The sequence below is a fragment of the Sorex araneus genome, chromosome 6, assembly GCF_027595985.1.
Source record: "Sorex araneus isolate mSorAra2 chromosome 6, mSorAra2.pri, whole genome shotgun sequence".
In the NCBI taxonomy this organism is placed as follows: domain Eukaryota; kingdom Metazoa; phylum Chordata; class Mammalia; order Eulipotyphla; family Soricidae; genus Sorex; species Sorex araneus.
Genome location: NC_073307.1, coordinates 135,652,272 through 135,670,201, shown reverse-complemented (window position 1 = coordinate 135,670,201; position 17,930 = coordinate 135,652,272). Strand labels below are relative to the sequence as shown.

The following is a 17,930-nucleotide window of genomic DNA, read 5'->3' as shown; positions in this document are numbered from 1 at the left end:
AGGAGGTATCTGCCCGCAGAAGGGGAGGACTCACCGGAACCCAGAGGAGCGAGCAGTCAAGTGTCCGAAACTGCCCGCAGCTTGCTTGCTGTGGCTCTAACAGCAGGCAAGGGGAAGGGAAGGGGTGAGGAGAGGAGAGGAAAGCCAAGGCAAAGGAGCCTCGGGACAAGTGATGTGGTCTTTTTCCTCTACTTGGGGAGAAATTCCTTCTCTTTCTTCCCTTTTGGGAAAATAAAATGCGGCGGTGAGTGATCAGCCTTCCCTGAAGAGTATCTTCAGTTCTTTCTACAGCCCCCTACCTTGGGCACACACCATCCTGGGGCTAGCCAGCACCCGCTCTCTGGAGACAAAGCTCGCCATCGAGTCCCAAACTGGTTGCTTGTGGCCCCATCTGCTGGTAAGAGCCGGGAGTTCAGGAATCCTGTCCACCATCTCCAGGGCTCTGTTCTGAGGCGTCCAGGAGCCCTGACCCGGCACAAAAGCTCGTATTTCAGTGAACTGAGGGCAGTGAAGGGCAATGAGTGTGGAAGAAGCTCGGCATGGTGCTACCCCCCTACCCCCGGGTTCGTCTTGAGGCTACATGAGCAAATCAATGCCAGACAGATTAGGAGGAGACATTTCTTAATAGGCATGGAGAAATTATGCATCTATTCATTCAACTCTGCATGGTGGGGTCCGGTGGGGGATGACCCAGTGGCAGATGCCTGAGACCCCCGTTGGCCACGTGTATAAGCACCACAACTCAAGGGTCAACCCTGGTGAGCGTCACGTCCAAGTGTGGAGACCTCTAGAGACCCTAAGGACAGCAGCAGCCAACCAAAAAGAAAGCGAGTAGAGGCTGGAGGGACAGAGCAAGGGTCACTGCCTGCATGGCCAGCGCTGGTTCAGCCTCCAGCACCACGTATGGTTTCCCCAAGCACTTCTAGGAGTCATCCCTGAGCACAGAGTCAGGAGTAGGCCCTAAGCTCTGTTGGGTGTGCCCCCTCCCCTGTTCCAATACATATAAAGTAAATTGGTGCCATTTAGGAGTTTACATCCCATGCAAAGGAATGGGACAGGGATTTGGGGCAAGAGGGAGAGAAAGAAGGTTTCATGGGGTGGGGAGGAGTTGATTTCATAGGGCAAGTCCTTGCTTCCTGATGTTTGCCCTGCCTCAGGGTAAGTTTATCCAATACGAAAGGTTGTTTCTGTGATATGCCTAAATTCGTTGATCTGCATGCTTTAAGAATCAGTAACAGGGGCCGGAGTGAATGCACAGTGAGTAGGGCATCTGCCTTGCACGCGGCTGACCCGGGTTCGATTCCCAGCATCCCATGTGGTCCCCTGAGCACCGCCAGAGGTAATTCCTGAGTGCAGAGCCAGGAGTGACTCCTGTGTATCGCCGGTGTGACCCAAGAAGTAAATATCTATATCTATCTATCTATCTATCTATCTATCTATCTATCTATCTATCTATAACAGTTTTTTTTTCTCTCGCTGAGATCTGCAGGGCCTTAATTCACCATCGCTCCACACAACAAGGGGACAGGAGTGTGAGGCCCCCATTGTCTACTCCTGTTGCAACCTCAGCTGCAATAATAGAGCTTCCAGGCCTGGGTTCCCAGAGGAGCCACACGCTCTTCTTTCTGGGTTTATTGCCAAGACTTACCAGAAGTTCCACAGTTCTCTGTCCCTGTCCCCGTTCCCCACCCCCTTCTTTCTCTTGTCATATTGGCAGGGTTCAGGGGATCACGTGGTACAGGGAGTGGCAGGGTTCAGGGGATCACGTGGTACAGGGAGTCCAAGCCAGGACTCCTGAGTGCAGAGCATGTGTGTGTCCCCTCCCCACTAAGGCAACTCTCTGGCTCTCATTTTCACATCTCTTAACTCTGAGAGGACTGTTGCCTTCTCTTCATTCTAGATCCTTCTCTGGATTGCCCACTTTTACCTCCATACAGCTCCCTAAGTCCAGCTCTCAGAGAGAGAGAGCCCCTCTAACAGGGCTATTGCTCTCTAAGGACCTCTCTAAGGACCTTCTCGGGGCTGGAGTGATAGTATAGCAGGTAGGGCGTTTGCCTTGCACGCGGCCGACCTGGGTTGGATTCCCAGCATCTCATATAGTCCACCGAGCACTGCCAGGAGAAATTCCTGAGTACAAAGCCAGGAGTAATCCCTGTGCATCACCAGGTGTGACCCTCAAAAAAAATAAAAAGAAAATTCTTGAGCTGGAGCAATAGCACAGTGGGTAGGGTGTTTGCCTTGCACTCGGCCAACCCAGGTTCGATTCCAGCATCCCATATGGTCCCCTGAGCACTGCCAGGAGTAATTCCTGAGTGCATGAGCCAGGAGTGACCCCTGTGCAACCAACACAGGTTGTGCAACCAACACACCCCTGTGCAACCAACTGAGTGTGACCCAAAAAGAAAAAAAAAAAAGACCTTCTTTAGGGATTAGGGCAATAGCTCCAAGGGCCAGAACACATGCTTTGCAGATGGGAGACACTGAGCACTGGGTGTGGCTCCAAAGCAGAGCAAAGCAAAGTAAAACAAAAGACCTTTAGAGGGGAATCTATCACCAACCTGTCACATTTGCTAAACCAGGAAGAGCTGCATAGATAGATAATCTCTCTCCATTTTCACATCATTGGTCCCTTCACTGAATGAGAGCACCAAAGCTGGGGATGGAGAAATAGTAGAAGGACTCAGGGACATGCCTGGCAGAAAGCCAGCTGTGGCTCAGGGGTACCACATGATCCCCTGAGCATTGATGTGTGGTACCATACCCTCCAGATGTGTCGCCTGAGACCCCTGACACCAGAAGGTGCCCTGGGTAACCCCCGGCCTTGCAGGGCCCAAACAGCTCCATATCCCTGGCCCCTTGCAAACCACCAGCTCCAAACCACCAGCCTGGTTGGCTGAGCACTACTGGGAAGATCCCTCAGTACCCTGAGCACCGCTGGGAAGGCCTCTTAAGACAAGAATACTAGGGGCCTGTGTGATAATACAGTAGGTAAGGAAGGCTCTTATCCTGCACATAGCTGACCTGCATCTGATCCCCAGAGCCCTCTATGTTCTCTGTGACTGCCAAGGGTGACTTCTGGGTCCAGACCTAGCTAGGGGTCAGTTATAAGCACTGCCAGGTGTGGCCCCAAAAACATAACAAAGAAAAAAACCCAGATGAAACACTAACTCCCAGAGACGTGCAGTGACTTACCCACATTTTCAGGGCTATAGTTATAGCGCAGAGTTTGAAAGCCAGCTCGGTGGGGCCCTCACATGCTGCTTCCTCCTCTCAGTGATGAAAGTGTGCCTGGCAGTGAGCATGGCGGTCAGGAAGAAGTGGTTAGACACACAGACAGAGGCTGCTTCTCTTTGATTTTGATGCCTTTCTGTTATGGATTGAATTATATCCTATGACTTTAACTATGGGCTGGAGCGATAGCACATCAGGTAGGGAGTTTGCCTTGCATGCAGCCGACCTGGGTTCAATTCCTCCGCCCCTCTCAGAGAGCCCAGCAAGCTACGGAGAGTATCGCACCTGCACGGCAGAGCCTGGCAAGCTCCCTGTGGCATATTCAATATGCCAAAAACAACAACAACAAGTCTCACAATGGAGACGTTACTGGTGCCTGCTCAAGCAAATTGATCGATGAACAACGGGATGACAATGCTATATGGTGCTTAACTATGATGGTTCATTGCCTCCTTCCCCCTCACATCTAAAAATTTCTCACCTAAGTTTTTTTTTAATTTTTGCATTTTGAGACTACACCCGGCAACGCTCAGGGGATAACCCTAGCTCTGTCCTCAGCATGTGGGATGCTGGGGATCGAACCCAGGTCAGCTGCGTGCAAGGCAAAAGTACTATTGCTCTGGCCCTTCTCACTTAACTATTGTAGACTGGTGGCGGGTAGAGTGAAGGACTGGATCTTGCCACTTCAAGAGTGTTCCGAGGACCCATAACAGGCAGTACCTGGAACTTAATGGGCCTGTAAACCTCAACATTCAAGGGCTACTCCCGTCTCTGAATTCAGGGATCAATCCTGCAGGCCTCAAGGGACCCTCTGTGGCACCAGAGATGGGACCAGGGTCAGCTGTGTGCCAGGCCCGCGCCTTAAGCCCTATACTCTCGCTGCAGCCCTTAAACTCTGTCTTATTCCAGACATGCTGAAGCAGCGTTGCAGTGGAACCAGCTCCTCCAGCTGTGGCAGCCGGATAATTGGCAGGACCCGGTGCAAAGTAAAACTGCAAAGCCTCTCGTGGCGTAATTAGTCATCATGTCAAGATGCTGGCAGCAGGTCATGAAATCAAGGGTGACTGGGACCCCACAGATCTCATGTTCCTGCAGCTTGAAAGCACACCGACTACCTGCCCCAGGCTGTGACGCACGTGCGCACATGCTCCAAAGCAGGCGCGGGCACCTAGAAAATCCAATTGACCGTCTTCCACCAGAGGGGAAGGTTTCAGGTATATGTGTAATTTGTCGATGTTTTTCTCTTTTTTTTGCTTTTTGGGTCACACCCAGCGTTGCTCTGGGGTTACTCCTGGCTTTGCATTCAGGAATTACGCCTGTTGGTGCTGGGGGACCATATGAAATGCCGGGGATCGAACCCAGGTGGACCCCTTGCAAGGCAAACCGCTGTACTATTGCTTGGACCCCTGTATAATTAAAAACACAAAGACCCTTCCTTTTGGCTCCCACAAAGAAGTAGGGAGCGAGAAGAAGGGTCGCTCCGCCATCAACTGGGTGCTGACTCCGAGAATACACATTCACAAGTGCATCCACCGAGTGGGTCTCAGGAAGTGTGCGCCCCGGGTGCGCAAAGAGATCCGGAAGTTTGCCAGGAGGGAGACGGGCACCCGAGGTGTGCGCATTGACACCAGGCTCAACACATCGGGCTCAACACAGGGGCCAAAGGACTAAGGAATGTCCCGTATCCAATCCGTGTACGTCTGTCCAGAAAGCGTCATGAGGGTGAAGATTCACCGAACACCCTTTCTACATCAGTTACCTATGTGTCCATCACCACTTTCAAAAGTCTACAGACGGTCAACGTGGATGACCGTCTAAACTGATGACTTCATAACGTTATTTAAAAAAGATACAAAGATCATGCATCACACTCCTTAAAATAGCCACTGGTCTTACCCTCAAAGATTTCCCTCCTGAAATACTCAAAGGGAAGCTGGTGCTCCAGGATGATGCCAAGATCCTGTGGCACTCGCACCATCTCAGGAAGTCTACCCGTCCTGGCCCCAAACCCCGAGCTTAGTTCACTCACTCCGGAGCAGAGTTGTTGATGTAGGATTTTCAACTGAAGCGCTTTGTCCAAGTCCCATGCCTTTGCTCTGAGAAACTGCGCATCCACGTGCTATATCTGGACCAGTTATTTCAGCCACTTGAACCACAGTCTGCAATTATGGTGGCGGGGTGGGGGAGGTTTAGAAGGAGCCACGGATGTAGTAGGTCAGTGGTGGAGTACTTGGTTTGTACAGGTGTGATCCTGGGTCTGAGTCCTAGTACCACAAAAACAAATGAAAGAAATATGTGAAGAAGAGGAATATTGGGGCTGGAGCAATAGCACAGCAGGTAGGGCGTTTGCCTTGCACGCGACCGACCCGGGTTCGATTCCCAGCACCCCATATGGTCCCCTGAGCACCGCCAGGGGTAATTCTTGAGTGCAGAGCCAGGAGTAACCCCTGTGCATCGCCGGGTGTGACCCAAAAAGAAAAAAAAAAGAAGAGGAATATTACTTATTTGGGGTTATTGTAAAGTTGAAATGAGCCAATACCAAAGAATAAAACACAGAGAATATTTTCTGGCATGTGTTCAGTGCCTGATAAATGTGAGTTTTGTTTTTTGGGGAAATCTCTGCTCGGGGCACTGGGAGAAGCTCAGGAGACCATAGGGCCCTAGGGCTCAGACCTGGGGCCCTGTGCATATCAGGTGTGGGCTCCAGCCTTTTGAGCTGTCTCCCCTGAGATGTTAGGTTCTTTTATTCTTTTCATTTTTTTTTTTTTGCCTACAGCTGGCGGTGCTTAGGCTTACTCCTAGCTCTGTGCTCAGGTGTTACTCCTGGTGGGGATTAGGAGACTGTATGTAATATATGGCACCATAGATTGAACCTGGGTCAACTGTGTGCAAGGCAAGTGTATTCCTTGTTACAGTACGTCTCAGGACCTAAGATTGGCTTCACTTTGAAGAAGGCAGAACTCTCGAACATTGCATGAGGGAAAAACAAGCACGAAAATGTGTGAATCTGTAACTGTACCCTCATATGACTCACCAATTAAAAAATAAATAAATTATAAAAAAAAGAAAGGGCTTCACATGGAGAATTTTCCCAGCTCTCACAGAGAACCCTAGGGGATAGGACTTATTATAATTGAATTCATCTTGCCTTGAGGTCCTGTCTTCATTCTGTCAATGCAGAAATCTGATTTTGTCAGCCATAGGTGGGAGAATACTTACAAACTTACAACAAAGGAGTGCATGGGGTGTGTGTGTGAGTGTGTGTGTATGTGTGAGTGTGTGTGTGTGTGTGCGTGTGTGTGTGTGTATAGGGAAAAAGAGAAAAAGAGTCCAAGAAGATGCATGAAGAGAGGTAGAGGAAGTTGAAATTCAGAGTGCGGATGTTAGATCTTTCTATTTTCCAGTGGGAAAAAACATTTCTACAATAAACTTGAAGTGTGATGGGGAGAATAACAACAGCTGTGGCAGGCAGGTCTTGAGGGACTGTCCATATTTCAGCTTGACACTCAGTCACCTTTGCAGGTTGCATCTGCTGAAGCAACCAGCGCTGAGTAGGGGCGGTGCTTAAGTCTCGAGGGGGTGATCAAAGTTCCTAGCACTCGAAACTAGGTAAGACATGCGGCAGGACTTCTCTTCTGCTGATAGCAAAAGCAGGGGGAACTTTGGAGGAACCCAGGCGGGCAAGTGCATAGCTGGAGCTTAAGGATATTAGATTTATCAGGGCATTTGGGGATGTTGCTGGGAAAATTTTTTTTTTTTGGCTTTTTGGGTCACACCTGGCGATGCACAGGGGTTACTCCTGGCTCTGCACTCAGGAATTACCCCTGGCTGTGCTCAGGGGACCATATGGGATGCTAGGATTTGAACCCGGGTCGGCCGCGTGCAAGGCAAACCCCTACCTGCTGTGCTATCTCTCCAGCCCCTGGGAAAATGTTTTGACCATCTCAACTTCTACAATTCAACATGATATGTAACCACTGATTTATAGATGGACATATCCATACACATTTCTTCTTATTTATTTATTTATTTATTGCTTTTGGGGTCACACCTGGTGATGCACAGGGGTCACTCCTGGCTCTGCACTCAGGATTTATCCCTGGCGGTGCTCAGGGGACCATATGGGATGCTGGGAATCGAACCCGGGGTCGGTCTTGTGCAAGGCAAATGCCCTACCTGCTGTGCTATCACTCCAGCCCCACCATGCATATTTCTGACTATAAAAATTAAACATGCCTATTGTAAACATGTCAAAAACCAGACAAATTGATGCTGTGCAGGTAAAGCCCCCCGCTATTCCCCGTCTCCCTCAAAGAAGAAAGAACCGTGAAGAATTCGGTACACTGACTCATCATCCATTAACTAACCTGCAGGCCAGTGGACTATCTGCATACAGGAACACATGGATGTGTGCCTGTTTCTGCGCGTGCTGGCATTTACCGTGATAGCAGGAGCAGTAGGGTCAGCTGGAAATCTGCGTCCTGTGGCTTGCTATATGCTGTCTCCCAGAGCACACAGCAGATAGTGAGAAATGGGATGGCCTGTGCGTGCAAGTGGAGCTCAGGAGTTCTGCAGCTCCTCTTGGTCTATGGAGACTACTCCCAGCCCCGTCCCCAGGGCTGGGAGCTCAGGGCTGGCTGAGGCTGAGTGGCTCAGTTAGACCATTCTGAGGTTTCCTTAAGGCAGAGTATATCAACAGGACATATTGTTCCTTTTTACTACTACTACTACTATTATTATTATTATTATTATTTTTGTCATTTTGGGTCCCACTGAGCTGCATCCAGGGCTTACTCCTGTCTCTGCACTCAGGGGTTACTTCTAGGAGGATTGGGGAACAGTATGGGGTCACAGGGGTTGAATCCAAGTCAGAAATGCCTAAGACAAGCTCCTTACCTGTTTTACCATCTCTCTGGCCCCGATATTATTCCTTTTATTTATTTATTTATTTTTTGCATTTGGGCAAAAGTAGATAATCCTTTTAAGCCTATCTGTGATTCTTTTGTTTTTGTAAAGTGAATTTTTATTGCCTCTTTTTTTGCCCTCTCTATGCCCACACTTCCATCTGATAATAAAAATTCTCTAATCACAGTCTACTCATTGGCCATTTTAGTTTTCTCTCTGTGCATATTTGAAAAGATAGTAAATGCCCTATTTAAGGTAATTCATATTATATTAATTTTGAAGGGTTTGGGCTACACCAGAGGGCATCAGGGGCCATTCCTGGCTCTGCTCAGGAAAGGAGCTATTCGTGGCTCTGTGCTCAGGAGCAAGCTCTGACAGTGCATGAGGGACCATTCACGTATTGAATCAGGGTCAGTGGGGTGCAAGGTTAGAGCCTTAACCCCTGTACTATCTCTCCAGTGCCCTATTAATTATTAACAAATCTAAAAGTAAACTGTCATTAACTATGATTGTAAACATCAATGTTTCTTGGAAAACAATCATTATTCCTGTATCCCTTGTGAAAAAAAGCTACAAGTGAGAGTTATGGTTATTTCCAGGTTATTATAACAACATGACATAGAAAAACTCTGGTCCCAAAGTGTTCTTCATCTCCTCCACTAGAGGGTACCTGAGGGTTGTTTAATGGGTTATTTCACTTGATTTCCTTGAGCTTCCTTTGAACATTTCTGTGTGTAAATGGATGCTTTGTTTATTTTTTTCACTTTTAAAAGTTTTTGGTTTTATTTGGGGGTCTCACCTGGTGGTGCTCATGGGACCCTGTTGTGCCAGGGATCAAAGTCAGTTCTGAATATAAAACCTGTGCTCTAGCTTTTGAGCCATTTTCCTGGTACAGACATCTCCTTTTATGTTTGGTTTTTGGGTCACACCCAGATGTACTCAGGGCATTCTCTTGAACTCTGCTTGGGGATCACTCTTGGCAAAGTTCAGGGCACCATCTGGGCTGTGGGAAATTGAACCAGGGTTGGCCACATGCAAGGCAAGATTCTTATCCAGCATACTATAGCTTCAGCCCTTTCTCTCTGTCTCTCTCTCTCTCTTTCTCTCTCTGTTTCTCTCTCTTTCTCTCTCTCTCTCTGTCTCTCTGTCTCTCTCTGTGTGTAAGGATATGGGTTCTTTGTGGGGACCATGCCTGGCTGTGTTTGGGGGACCATGTATGAGTACTGAACAAGACTTAGCTGCACCTTAAGCTCTGTACAATTTCTCTGGCCCCAGACACCCACTTGGGAAAACTTTTGGTTCCTGCCTCAATAAGAGCATATTATGCATTTTACAGTTGATGAAATATAAATGTGGTTTAAAGTGAAAGTAGTGATATTTAAGTTTACTAGAAAAGAGCATGACTTTATCATAATCCCAGCATTATTTTTCTATTTTGTGCAATTAGTATATTACTTAGTAAGAATTTTCCTTCCTCCTCTCATGAAAAATGCAGCATGTTATTTTTCTTTTATTAGGTCCAACTCCTACTACTCTCATTCCAGTTTCCAGTAAGACCAAATTGCTATCCTACACATTTAAACTGCACATTTGAAACCGTCCAGATGAGGGGGCCAGAGAAATAGTACAGCCAGTGAGGTGCTTCCCTTGCATGCTGGTGAGCTCAGTTCAATCTCTAGCACCCCATAAAGGTCCCCTGAGCCCTGTCAAGGATGATCTCTGTGCACAGAACCAGGAATAAGCACTGAGCAACACCAGGTAGGGTCCAAAAACAAAACCAAAATCGAACAAAGTCCAGAGGACCTTAATAGTAAGGAATAGAAAATACATAATGGTGTGTTGTGGCAATGGATAGCAACACTAACCAATGTATTAGAATATTTGTATAAATTTGTATGCTGATGCAATAGTATTAGGATTGCAACTACAAAAATGAGCTGAGCCAGAGAGATAATACAGAGGTGAAGAAGTTTGCCCTACATGTGGCTGTGGCTATGAACTTAGTTCCATAGTTCCAATCTCTGGCACCACCTATCGTCCCCCAAGTACTATGAGGCACGACCTCTAAGCATATGCGAGCATGCATGCTCACACACACACACACACACACACACACACACACACACACACACACACACCGACAATTCACTAAGGATCAGTGGGTGTATTATATAAATGATGAACGAGAGGTAACTCTTTAACTCTTTGCTCTTGGACAGGATGTAGCACAGTGGTAGAACACTTGCCTTGTGTGTGTGAAGCATTTGTGAGGTCCTAGATTTCATTTCTGGTACCATAAAATCTTTTTGGCTCATGGGCTGGAGGGATGGTACATAGGTCAGGAGCATGTAGCCAATCCCAGTGACTGCTCGATCCCTGAGCTTTCCCTAAAAGGTCTTGAGCACCGCCTGGTAATCTCTAGCACTTCAGGGCCCAAAACATCACTTGGGAGGTCAGAAAAAAAAAAACAAAAAAAACCCCTTAATTCTTGAGTAGTCTAAATTTTGATGTAGTGGAGCATTGATATGTGTGGATGTGGGTATTACCCCTAAATATTACATTAGGGGTAATTACATAATGTAATATTTAGTGGATAAAAATTGTGAACTTATGAGTTTTGGGTGAGAAATTTGGGCTCTCTTACTTTCATATTAAACAATCGAGTAGATTGTGTCACCTGACTCTGAGCCTTGACTTTTCCATACGCTAAATGGGGATCATGTTCTACTTTAATTTCATTATGAAAATTAATTAAGTGAGATCATGAATGTAAAGCACCTGACAACTAGTATATGGAGTTCAATGCATGATAATAGTGCCAGTGGCTTTCCTTTTACATTTTTCCAGGGGGTCTCCCCCCCGCCCCCTGCACTACTTTGGGGTAAAGGAGTCATTCTCAGTGATGCTCAGTCTGGGCACATGGGTCTGGTGATATGGTGCTGCTCAGATGGCTCCTGGGGTTCACTAGGGACCCAGCAGTGCTGGGGACGGAGCTTGGGGCCTTATGTATGCTGGGCTCGTGCTCCAGGCTTTTGCGGGATCTCCCTGTTTTTTCATTCTATGTGTAGAAAGGAGACATCATGTGCTATCGTGTGGGACAGACGGTCACAGCCAGATACCACCAGGATGAGAGGGAAGCCCGATTCCAGGACCAGGCAATTCTCCAGTCAGGCAAGCTTCAGTCCCGTGCAGACAGCCCACACCGTGGAGAGGTGGCTGTGAGCCCAGTTACAAGGTTGCTGGGGTAGATCAAGCAAGAAACGGTGGTGGTTTGGGGCAAAGGGGAGCTTTGGGTGGAAGTCTCCTCTGGAGTGAGACTGAAAGGATGTTTCTGCTGCACTGGGACTGGGATGTAAGAGAGAGAAAAACCCGGGGTGCAGAGCACGGGGAAGTGTAAAAAATATGCACACGGAAGGATGTGTGTTTGCGGGCTCCCCGCCGGCTCTTTCTCACTGCCCACATTCTGTGCTCTCGAGCCGCTGTGTATGGACCGGATCAGGACAGCTGTAGGCAATGGACAGATGAAGGAAGAACAAGGACCAAGCTGGTTGTTGATTAGTTGCCGTTGATTCAATCTCTTGTCTCTCCCATCTCACACACTCTTCTTTCCCAGCCCTTCATTCCTTGAGATCCTGTTCTCCAGATTCTGCCTCTCCCCCACGGATTCTGCCTCTCTCTCTCCCCTCACACCTGGGCCCACATTACACCCAGTCTGGTAGCAAAATCAACATAAGAAAGCCCTTCCTGGGGCCGGAGCGATAGCACAGCGGGTAGGGCATTTGCCTTGCATGCGGCCAACCTGGGTTCTAATCCCAGCACCCCATATGGTCCCCTGAGCACCGCCAGGAGTAATTCCTGAGTGAAGAGCCAGGAGTAACCCCTGTGCATCACCGGGTGTGACCAAAAAACCAAAAAAAATAAATAAATTTAAAAAATGAGGCCATTTGGGGGCTGGAGCAATAGCACAGGGGGTAGGGCATTTGCCTTGCACGCAGCTGACCCGGTTCAATCCCCGGCATCCCATATGGTCCCCCAAGCACCGCCAGGAGTAATTCCTGAGTGCAAAGCCAGGAGTAACCCCTGAGCATTGCTGGGTGTGACCCAAAAAGCAAAAAAAAAAAAAAAAAAAAGAAAAGAAAAAAAAAAAGAAAGCCCTTCCTGACTGCCCCTCAGGCTCAAGGGCAGAAACACCACCTAGGGGTATTCCAAAGTGCTTCCTGATTGCCCTTCAGGCTCAAGGGTGTCAGCACCACCTGGAGCCATTCCTTTCCTCCTAACATCTTAATTAATATCTTAATCAAGATGCCAGTAAGTCCCTCAACAATTAACATGACATACTGGGCCTACGTTCCTAACCTGCCTTTATTTAGTATGTGGGCTAAATAGAGGGGGTTTGATTCCTCTGCCCCTCTCGGAGAGCCCAGCAAGCTACCGAGAGTATCTCGCCTGCACGGCAGAGCCTGGCAAGCTACCCGTAGTGTATTCGATATGCCAAAAACAGTAACAAGTCTAACAATGGAGACATTACTGGTGCCCGCTCGAGCAAATCAATGAACAACGGGATGACAGTGATACAGTGACAGTGAATATTAGTTATTTTTGTATGGAAACAGTAAGAGATACATTGAGGCTTGTAGGGCAGCTCTCCTGGGAACATCTTGCCACAGACTCAGACTACAGTGCTCAGACCAGATTATTCCTAACTCTAGCAGGGTCCGAATTAGTTATTGCTTTTTTGGATCATGACAGCATTTGTCCATGACCAAGCTCTTAACTTATAGTTAAGCATTCTGGCACTTTGGCCGGACCCATTTCTATGTCAGGGTAGCACATAGCTCACCACTTCCCTGGGTTCATCCAGTCCCTCAGGGGGACTTTGCTTTTGAGTTGCTAGGAGGTAAGGGCAATGAGGCTTAAGTTGAGAGAACAGATGCCCAGGAGGTAATTGACTCATTGAGAGTCAATTAACTCCCAAGTTACAAACGCATAGCATTTACTAGTTTCCTGTGCACATACAAAAAGGACATGGCTCTGAATTAACTATGCAAAGGACTTAAGGAGAAGAGAAAAACAATATTTACAAGTCAACAGAGCACAAAGAAAGAAGTTACAAATAAACACAGTGGAATTGGGAGCACTGTGACAGGAGCAACCCAATCAACCTACCTAAGCTCCCTGCAGCAAGGCAGAAGAAACAAACCAATGTTATCCTACAGGGAAGAGCACAGGAGCCTAGAGTGTCTGCCTCACCAGCGTATGGTCATGAGTTCAAATCCCCCATGTCCCACATGAGCAGAGCAGGAAGCAGAGGCAGGCAGCTCTGCTGTCTGTGATTTCTGACTGCACTATGACCTGGAGGGTGTAAGCACCACTAAAAGAGGTGTCAAACATCTCTCTTCCTTCCAGCCTCCAGGTTGTACTTATGTGTGAACCAAGCCAGTAGGCAGGCCTCAGCTTTTCATTTTTTTCCTGGTGCCAGAGTTGGAACCCAGGTCATCTTTCACGCAAGGTACATGCTCTACCACTGAGCTTCATGCATCATCATCATCATCATCATCATCATCATCATCATCATCATCATCATCATCCCATTGATCGTCGAATTTCTCGAGCAGTCTCAGTAACATCTCCATTAGTCCTAGCCCTGAGATTTTAGGAGCCTCTCTTTACTCATCCTTCCCAAGGATGACACATTGGAGGCTCTTTCAGGGTCAGGAGAATGAGACCCAGCATTGTTACTGGTTTTGGCATATGAATACACCTTGGGGAGTTTATGAGGCTCTCCCATGTGGGCGGGAAACTCTCAGTAGCTTGCCAGGTTCTCCCAGAGGGAGAAGTAGGCTATAAGATGTTGCTCAGCCACTTTGCAGCCGCGCAATTCTGGGAGCTTGATTTTAAGTCTCTGGATGTTGGCCGTTGATGGGATTACAGACGGGAGGAGGGGGGAGGGGAGGCAGTCCTTGGGTGTGACCACCTACCTAGTGGAAAATAGGAAATCTGGGCGGAAGAGGCCCAGTCCAGATCCGAGCAGCTTTGGAGGTCTTAGCCCCGAGTCCCACACACCTGGGTTCCTCTGCCAGTACCTTCATGTATGAGGCTTGTCCGAACGCGTGGAGAGGGGCCTTGAGCATGGCTGCGAGCAAGCTGGGTCCCGGAGGTCTTCGGCCGTGGGAGCTCTGCTCGGGGCAGGGAAGGAAGCTGGAGCCCACCCCCCCAAGGGGCCCTGGTAAAGACAGCCAGGCGCAAGAGCAAGAGACACTCTGCTTCATCCATGGCCACCAAATTAACATTTCCAGGCAATGTAGCTTGGGGTCATTCAGACTGGGCTACAGCCACCCATCTCATTTTGTGTTAGTACAAAACAGGACAAACAGCTTAGTGATTTAAATGAGTGGTGGTGATAGAGAAGTCGCTTGATTTAAGTTCGCAGTCAGTGAGATGAATTGGGTCAGCTATTAGGAGGCAATTTAAATTGATAATTAAAAAAAAATCTGCAACCTCTTGAGTGCCCAAACAAGAAATTTTCTAATCAAAACGAATTGATAAGACTGACAAGGGGTCTTCTTTCTCTGGCTCTGCATTGGAAAGGGATTTTGGTTCTAGGACAGTCTTGTTGGTCTTTGCAGGCAGCATGGTTACAGAAGCTTTTTGTTTCATTCTGTTTTGTTTTGGGGTTATGTCTGGCTGGGCTCAGAGCTTATTCCTGGCTCTGTATTCAGGGATCATTCCTGGTGGGATCAGGGATGTTAATACGGGTTGAAGGAGATGGAACCAGGGGTCTGCTGTACTATTTCTTTGTCCCCAACAAAAGTATTTATCTATTTCTTTTCTGACAAGTTAAGCGTTGGTATCTCCATCTTGGCTGATGAAGCTAATAAAGTTGGAAGAGATTATATATGATCCAATTAAGATGTTATAAAGGATCCAGTGGTAGAGTCAGAATTTGAACCCAGGGCTATCTAATTCCAAAGCTTAAGCTGGAGAGATCAGGTCGATGGTTCAAAGGACTGGAATGTTTGCTTTGTGTGAGGGCACCCACATTTGATCCCCAGCACCATGAACTGCCAGTGTGGAGCCCCAAAACAAAAAAAAAAAAAAAGAGAAATCTATGCTGGAGCCCATTTCAAAGACCCAGATAGAAAGGTGCACTGATTAGAGGGTGGATAAAGTTATAAGTGAGAAGGAGGTACAGTGAGTGGGTGGGCTGAATTTGAATCCTTTTTTTTCCTTTCTGGGTCATACCCGGCGATGCACAGGGGTTAACTCCTGGCTCTGCACTCAGGAATTACTCCTGGTGGTGCTCAGGGGACTATATGGAATGCTGGGATTCAAACCCGGGTTGGCCGCATGCAAGGCCACCCTACCTGTTGTGCTATCGCTCTAGCCCCCTGAATTTGAATCTTGTTCCATCATTTACAATGTAAATTATCTGGATTCTTGTCTCGGTCAATCCAATGACGTCATACTTGATCTGTGCTTGCACAGAGACGAGAAGGCATGGATCACACCATGCTGTTTTCGACACTGGAGAAGAACTGTTCCTTGGAACATGCGACAGCAGAGACATTGGTGTTAGTGTCCTCATCAAGACGAAGTTAGCCATGAGCATCGATTGGTTTGAATGCCTAACAACCCAAATCGGACACTTACATTTGAATAGATGTGGCTCATTGCTGGCAGTTTCTATCTTCGTCGTCTATGCACTAACATCCAACTACAACGAAGAAGAAATTGAGAAGTTTTACATGGAGCTGGAGAAGTTCTATAAAGAAGACCACACCTTCTACAAGGTCATTGTCAGTGATTTTAATGCCAAGATAGGACCAAGAAGTTGACCCGAAGAACTCCACATCGGGACCCACAGTCTAGAATGGAACGAACAGGGTGAGAGACTGTCTGAGTTCATCATGTCGACCAAGACCATCTATAATAACTCGCAGTTCCAGAAGACCAAATCTAAACATTGGACATGGGAGTCTCCCGTTGGACAGTTCCACAATGAAATTAATCACATCATATTCAATCAATGGTTTTGCCTGACCGATGTCGCTGTTGTTCCAAAATTCCAAATGGAATCAGACCACCGTCTCCTTCACACAAAATTCTATTTCAGGGAGCGAGGAGAAAGGGCTGCAAAGTTTAAGAAGAGAACTCCCAGAATGACCACTAACTGGGAGCTCTTTGGCACTATTGCGGCAATACGAGAAGATGCTGTCATTGACATCATCAATGAGGAATATGATCAACTGGTTCAGCACCTCCATGATTGTGCAAAGAGTGCCAAGAGAGAGAGAAAGCCACAAAAAGATGACTGTCTTTGGAAACTCTCAAGCTCATTCGCCAACATGGTTTGGCGAGAGCCTCAGGCAATCACAAGCTAACGTTCAAGCTTGCAAAGCTGTGCAGAGAAATGATAAAGGAAGACCTCAAAGAGAGAAGAGCAGCAGTGTTGGCTGATGTGACAGAAGCTGGGAAAAGTATTGGCAATGCCCGCCTGTCCTTCGCCAACTCTAAGACTAAGATGACTTCCCTCTGACATCCTGATGGATCTATCACATCTTCCAGAATGGCAATGGAAAAGGTTATCCATGACTTCTACTTGAATCTCTTTCATAGCCCTGTCCACCTGCCCACATACCAAATTCCGCAGATGGATATGTCATTCCCAGCGTTCTCCCTTCCAAAATCTGATACGCCATTTCATTAGTAAAGAAGCGTGCAGCACCCGGTCCAGACAAGGTCAGACCCAAACACCTGAAGAATCTGCCATCAGTATTGTCAATACACTGGCTCGGCTCTTCACATGCTACCTGTCCGAATACAAGGTTCAGTCCCAATGGAAAACCAGCAGGATTGTTCTATTGTACAAGAAGGGAGACATCCACGACATCAGCAACTATCACCTGATCTGCCTGTTGTCCATCCTCTACAAGTTATTCACTCGAGTCATCCTGAATAGGATTGGCAGAATACTAGACAAAGGACAACCATGCGAGCAAGCTGGGTCCTGGAAAGGATTCAGTACGATCAACCATATCCACACTGTGACCAAGCTCATTGAGGTTTCTCGAGAGATCAAGATGCTGTTCTGCCTAACGTTCATCGATTTAAAGAAGGCCTTTGGAGGCTGGAGCAAAAGCACAGCTGGTTGAGCATTTGCCTTGCATGCAGTCAACTTGAGTTAGATTCCCAGCATCCCATATGGTCCCCTGAGCACCGCCAGGAGTAATTCCTGAGTGCAGGGCCAAGAGTAACCCCTATACATTGCCGGGTGTGACCCAAAAAGCAAAGAAAGAAAGAAAGAAAGAAAGAAAGAAAGAAAGAAAGAAAGAAAGAAAGAAAGAAAGAAAGAAAGAAAGAAAGAAAGAAAGAAAGAAAGAAAGAAAGAAAGAAAGAAAGAAAGAAAGAAAGAAAGAAAGAAAGAAAGAAAGAAAGAAAGAAAGAAAGAAAGAAAGAAAGAAGGCCTTTGATTCTGTTGAGACTGAAGTGGTCATCAAAGCCCTAGCCAAACAGGGTGTTCAAAATCAGTACATCAGGATCCTCTTCGAGCTGTATTACGGACTCACCACCAGGATCTCACCATTCTACAAGGAAGTGATCATCAATGTAAAGAGAGGAGTTCAGCAGGGTGATACCATTTCACTGAAACTCTTTAATGCCACCCTCGAGAATGTCATGTGACAACTGGAATGGAAAGGAATGGGAGTGAAGATATAGATGGTCAGCAACTACACCACTTTCGCTTCGCTGATGACATCGTTCTCATAACGCCAAACATTAGCCAAGAGGCACGA

At 47.3% G+C, this 17,930-nt stretch overlaps 2 pseudogenes; both read left to right on the top strand.

Annotated features, from left to right (window-relative positions):
- The first annotated feature begins 685 nt into the window (after positions 1 to 685).
- LOC101543023 (60S ribosomal protein L31-like) lies at positions 686 to 5,054 on the top strand (annotated as a pseudogene).
- Positions 5,055 to 15,737: 10,683 nt separating this feature from the next.
- On the top strand, positions 15,738 to 17,655 carry LOC129405602 (uncharacterized; annotated as a pseudogene).
- The last annotated feature ends 275 nt before the right edge of the window (positions 17,656 to 17,930 follow it).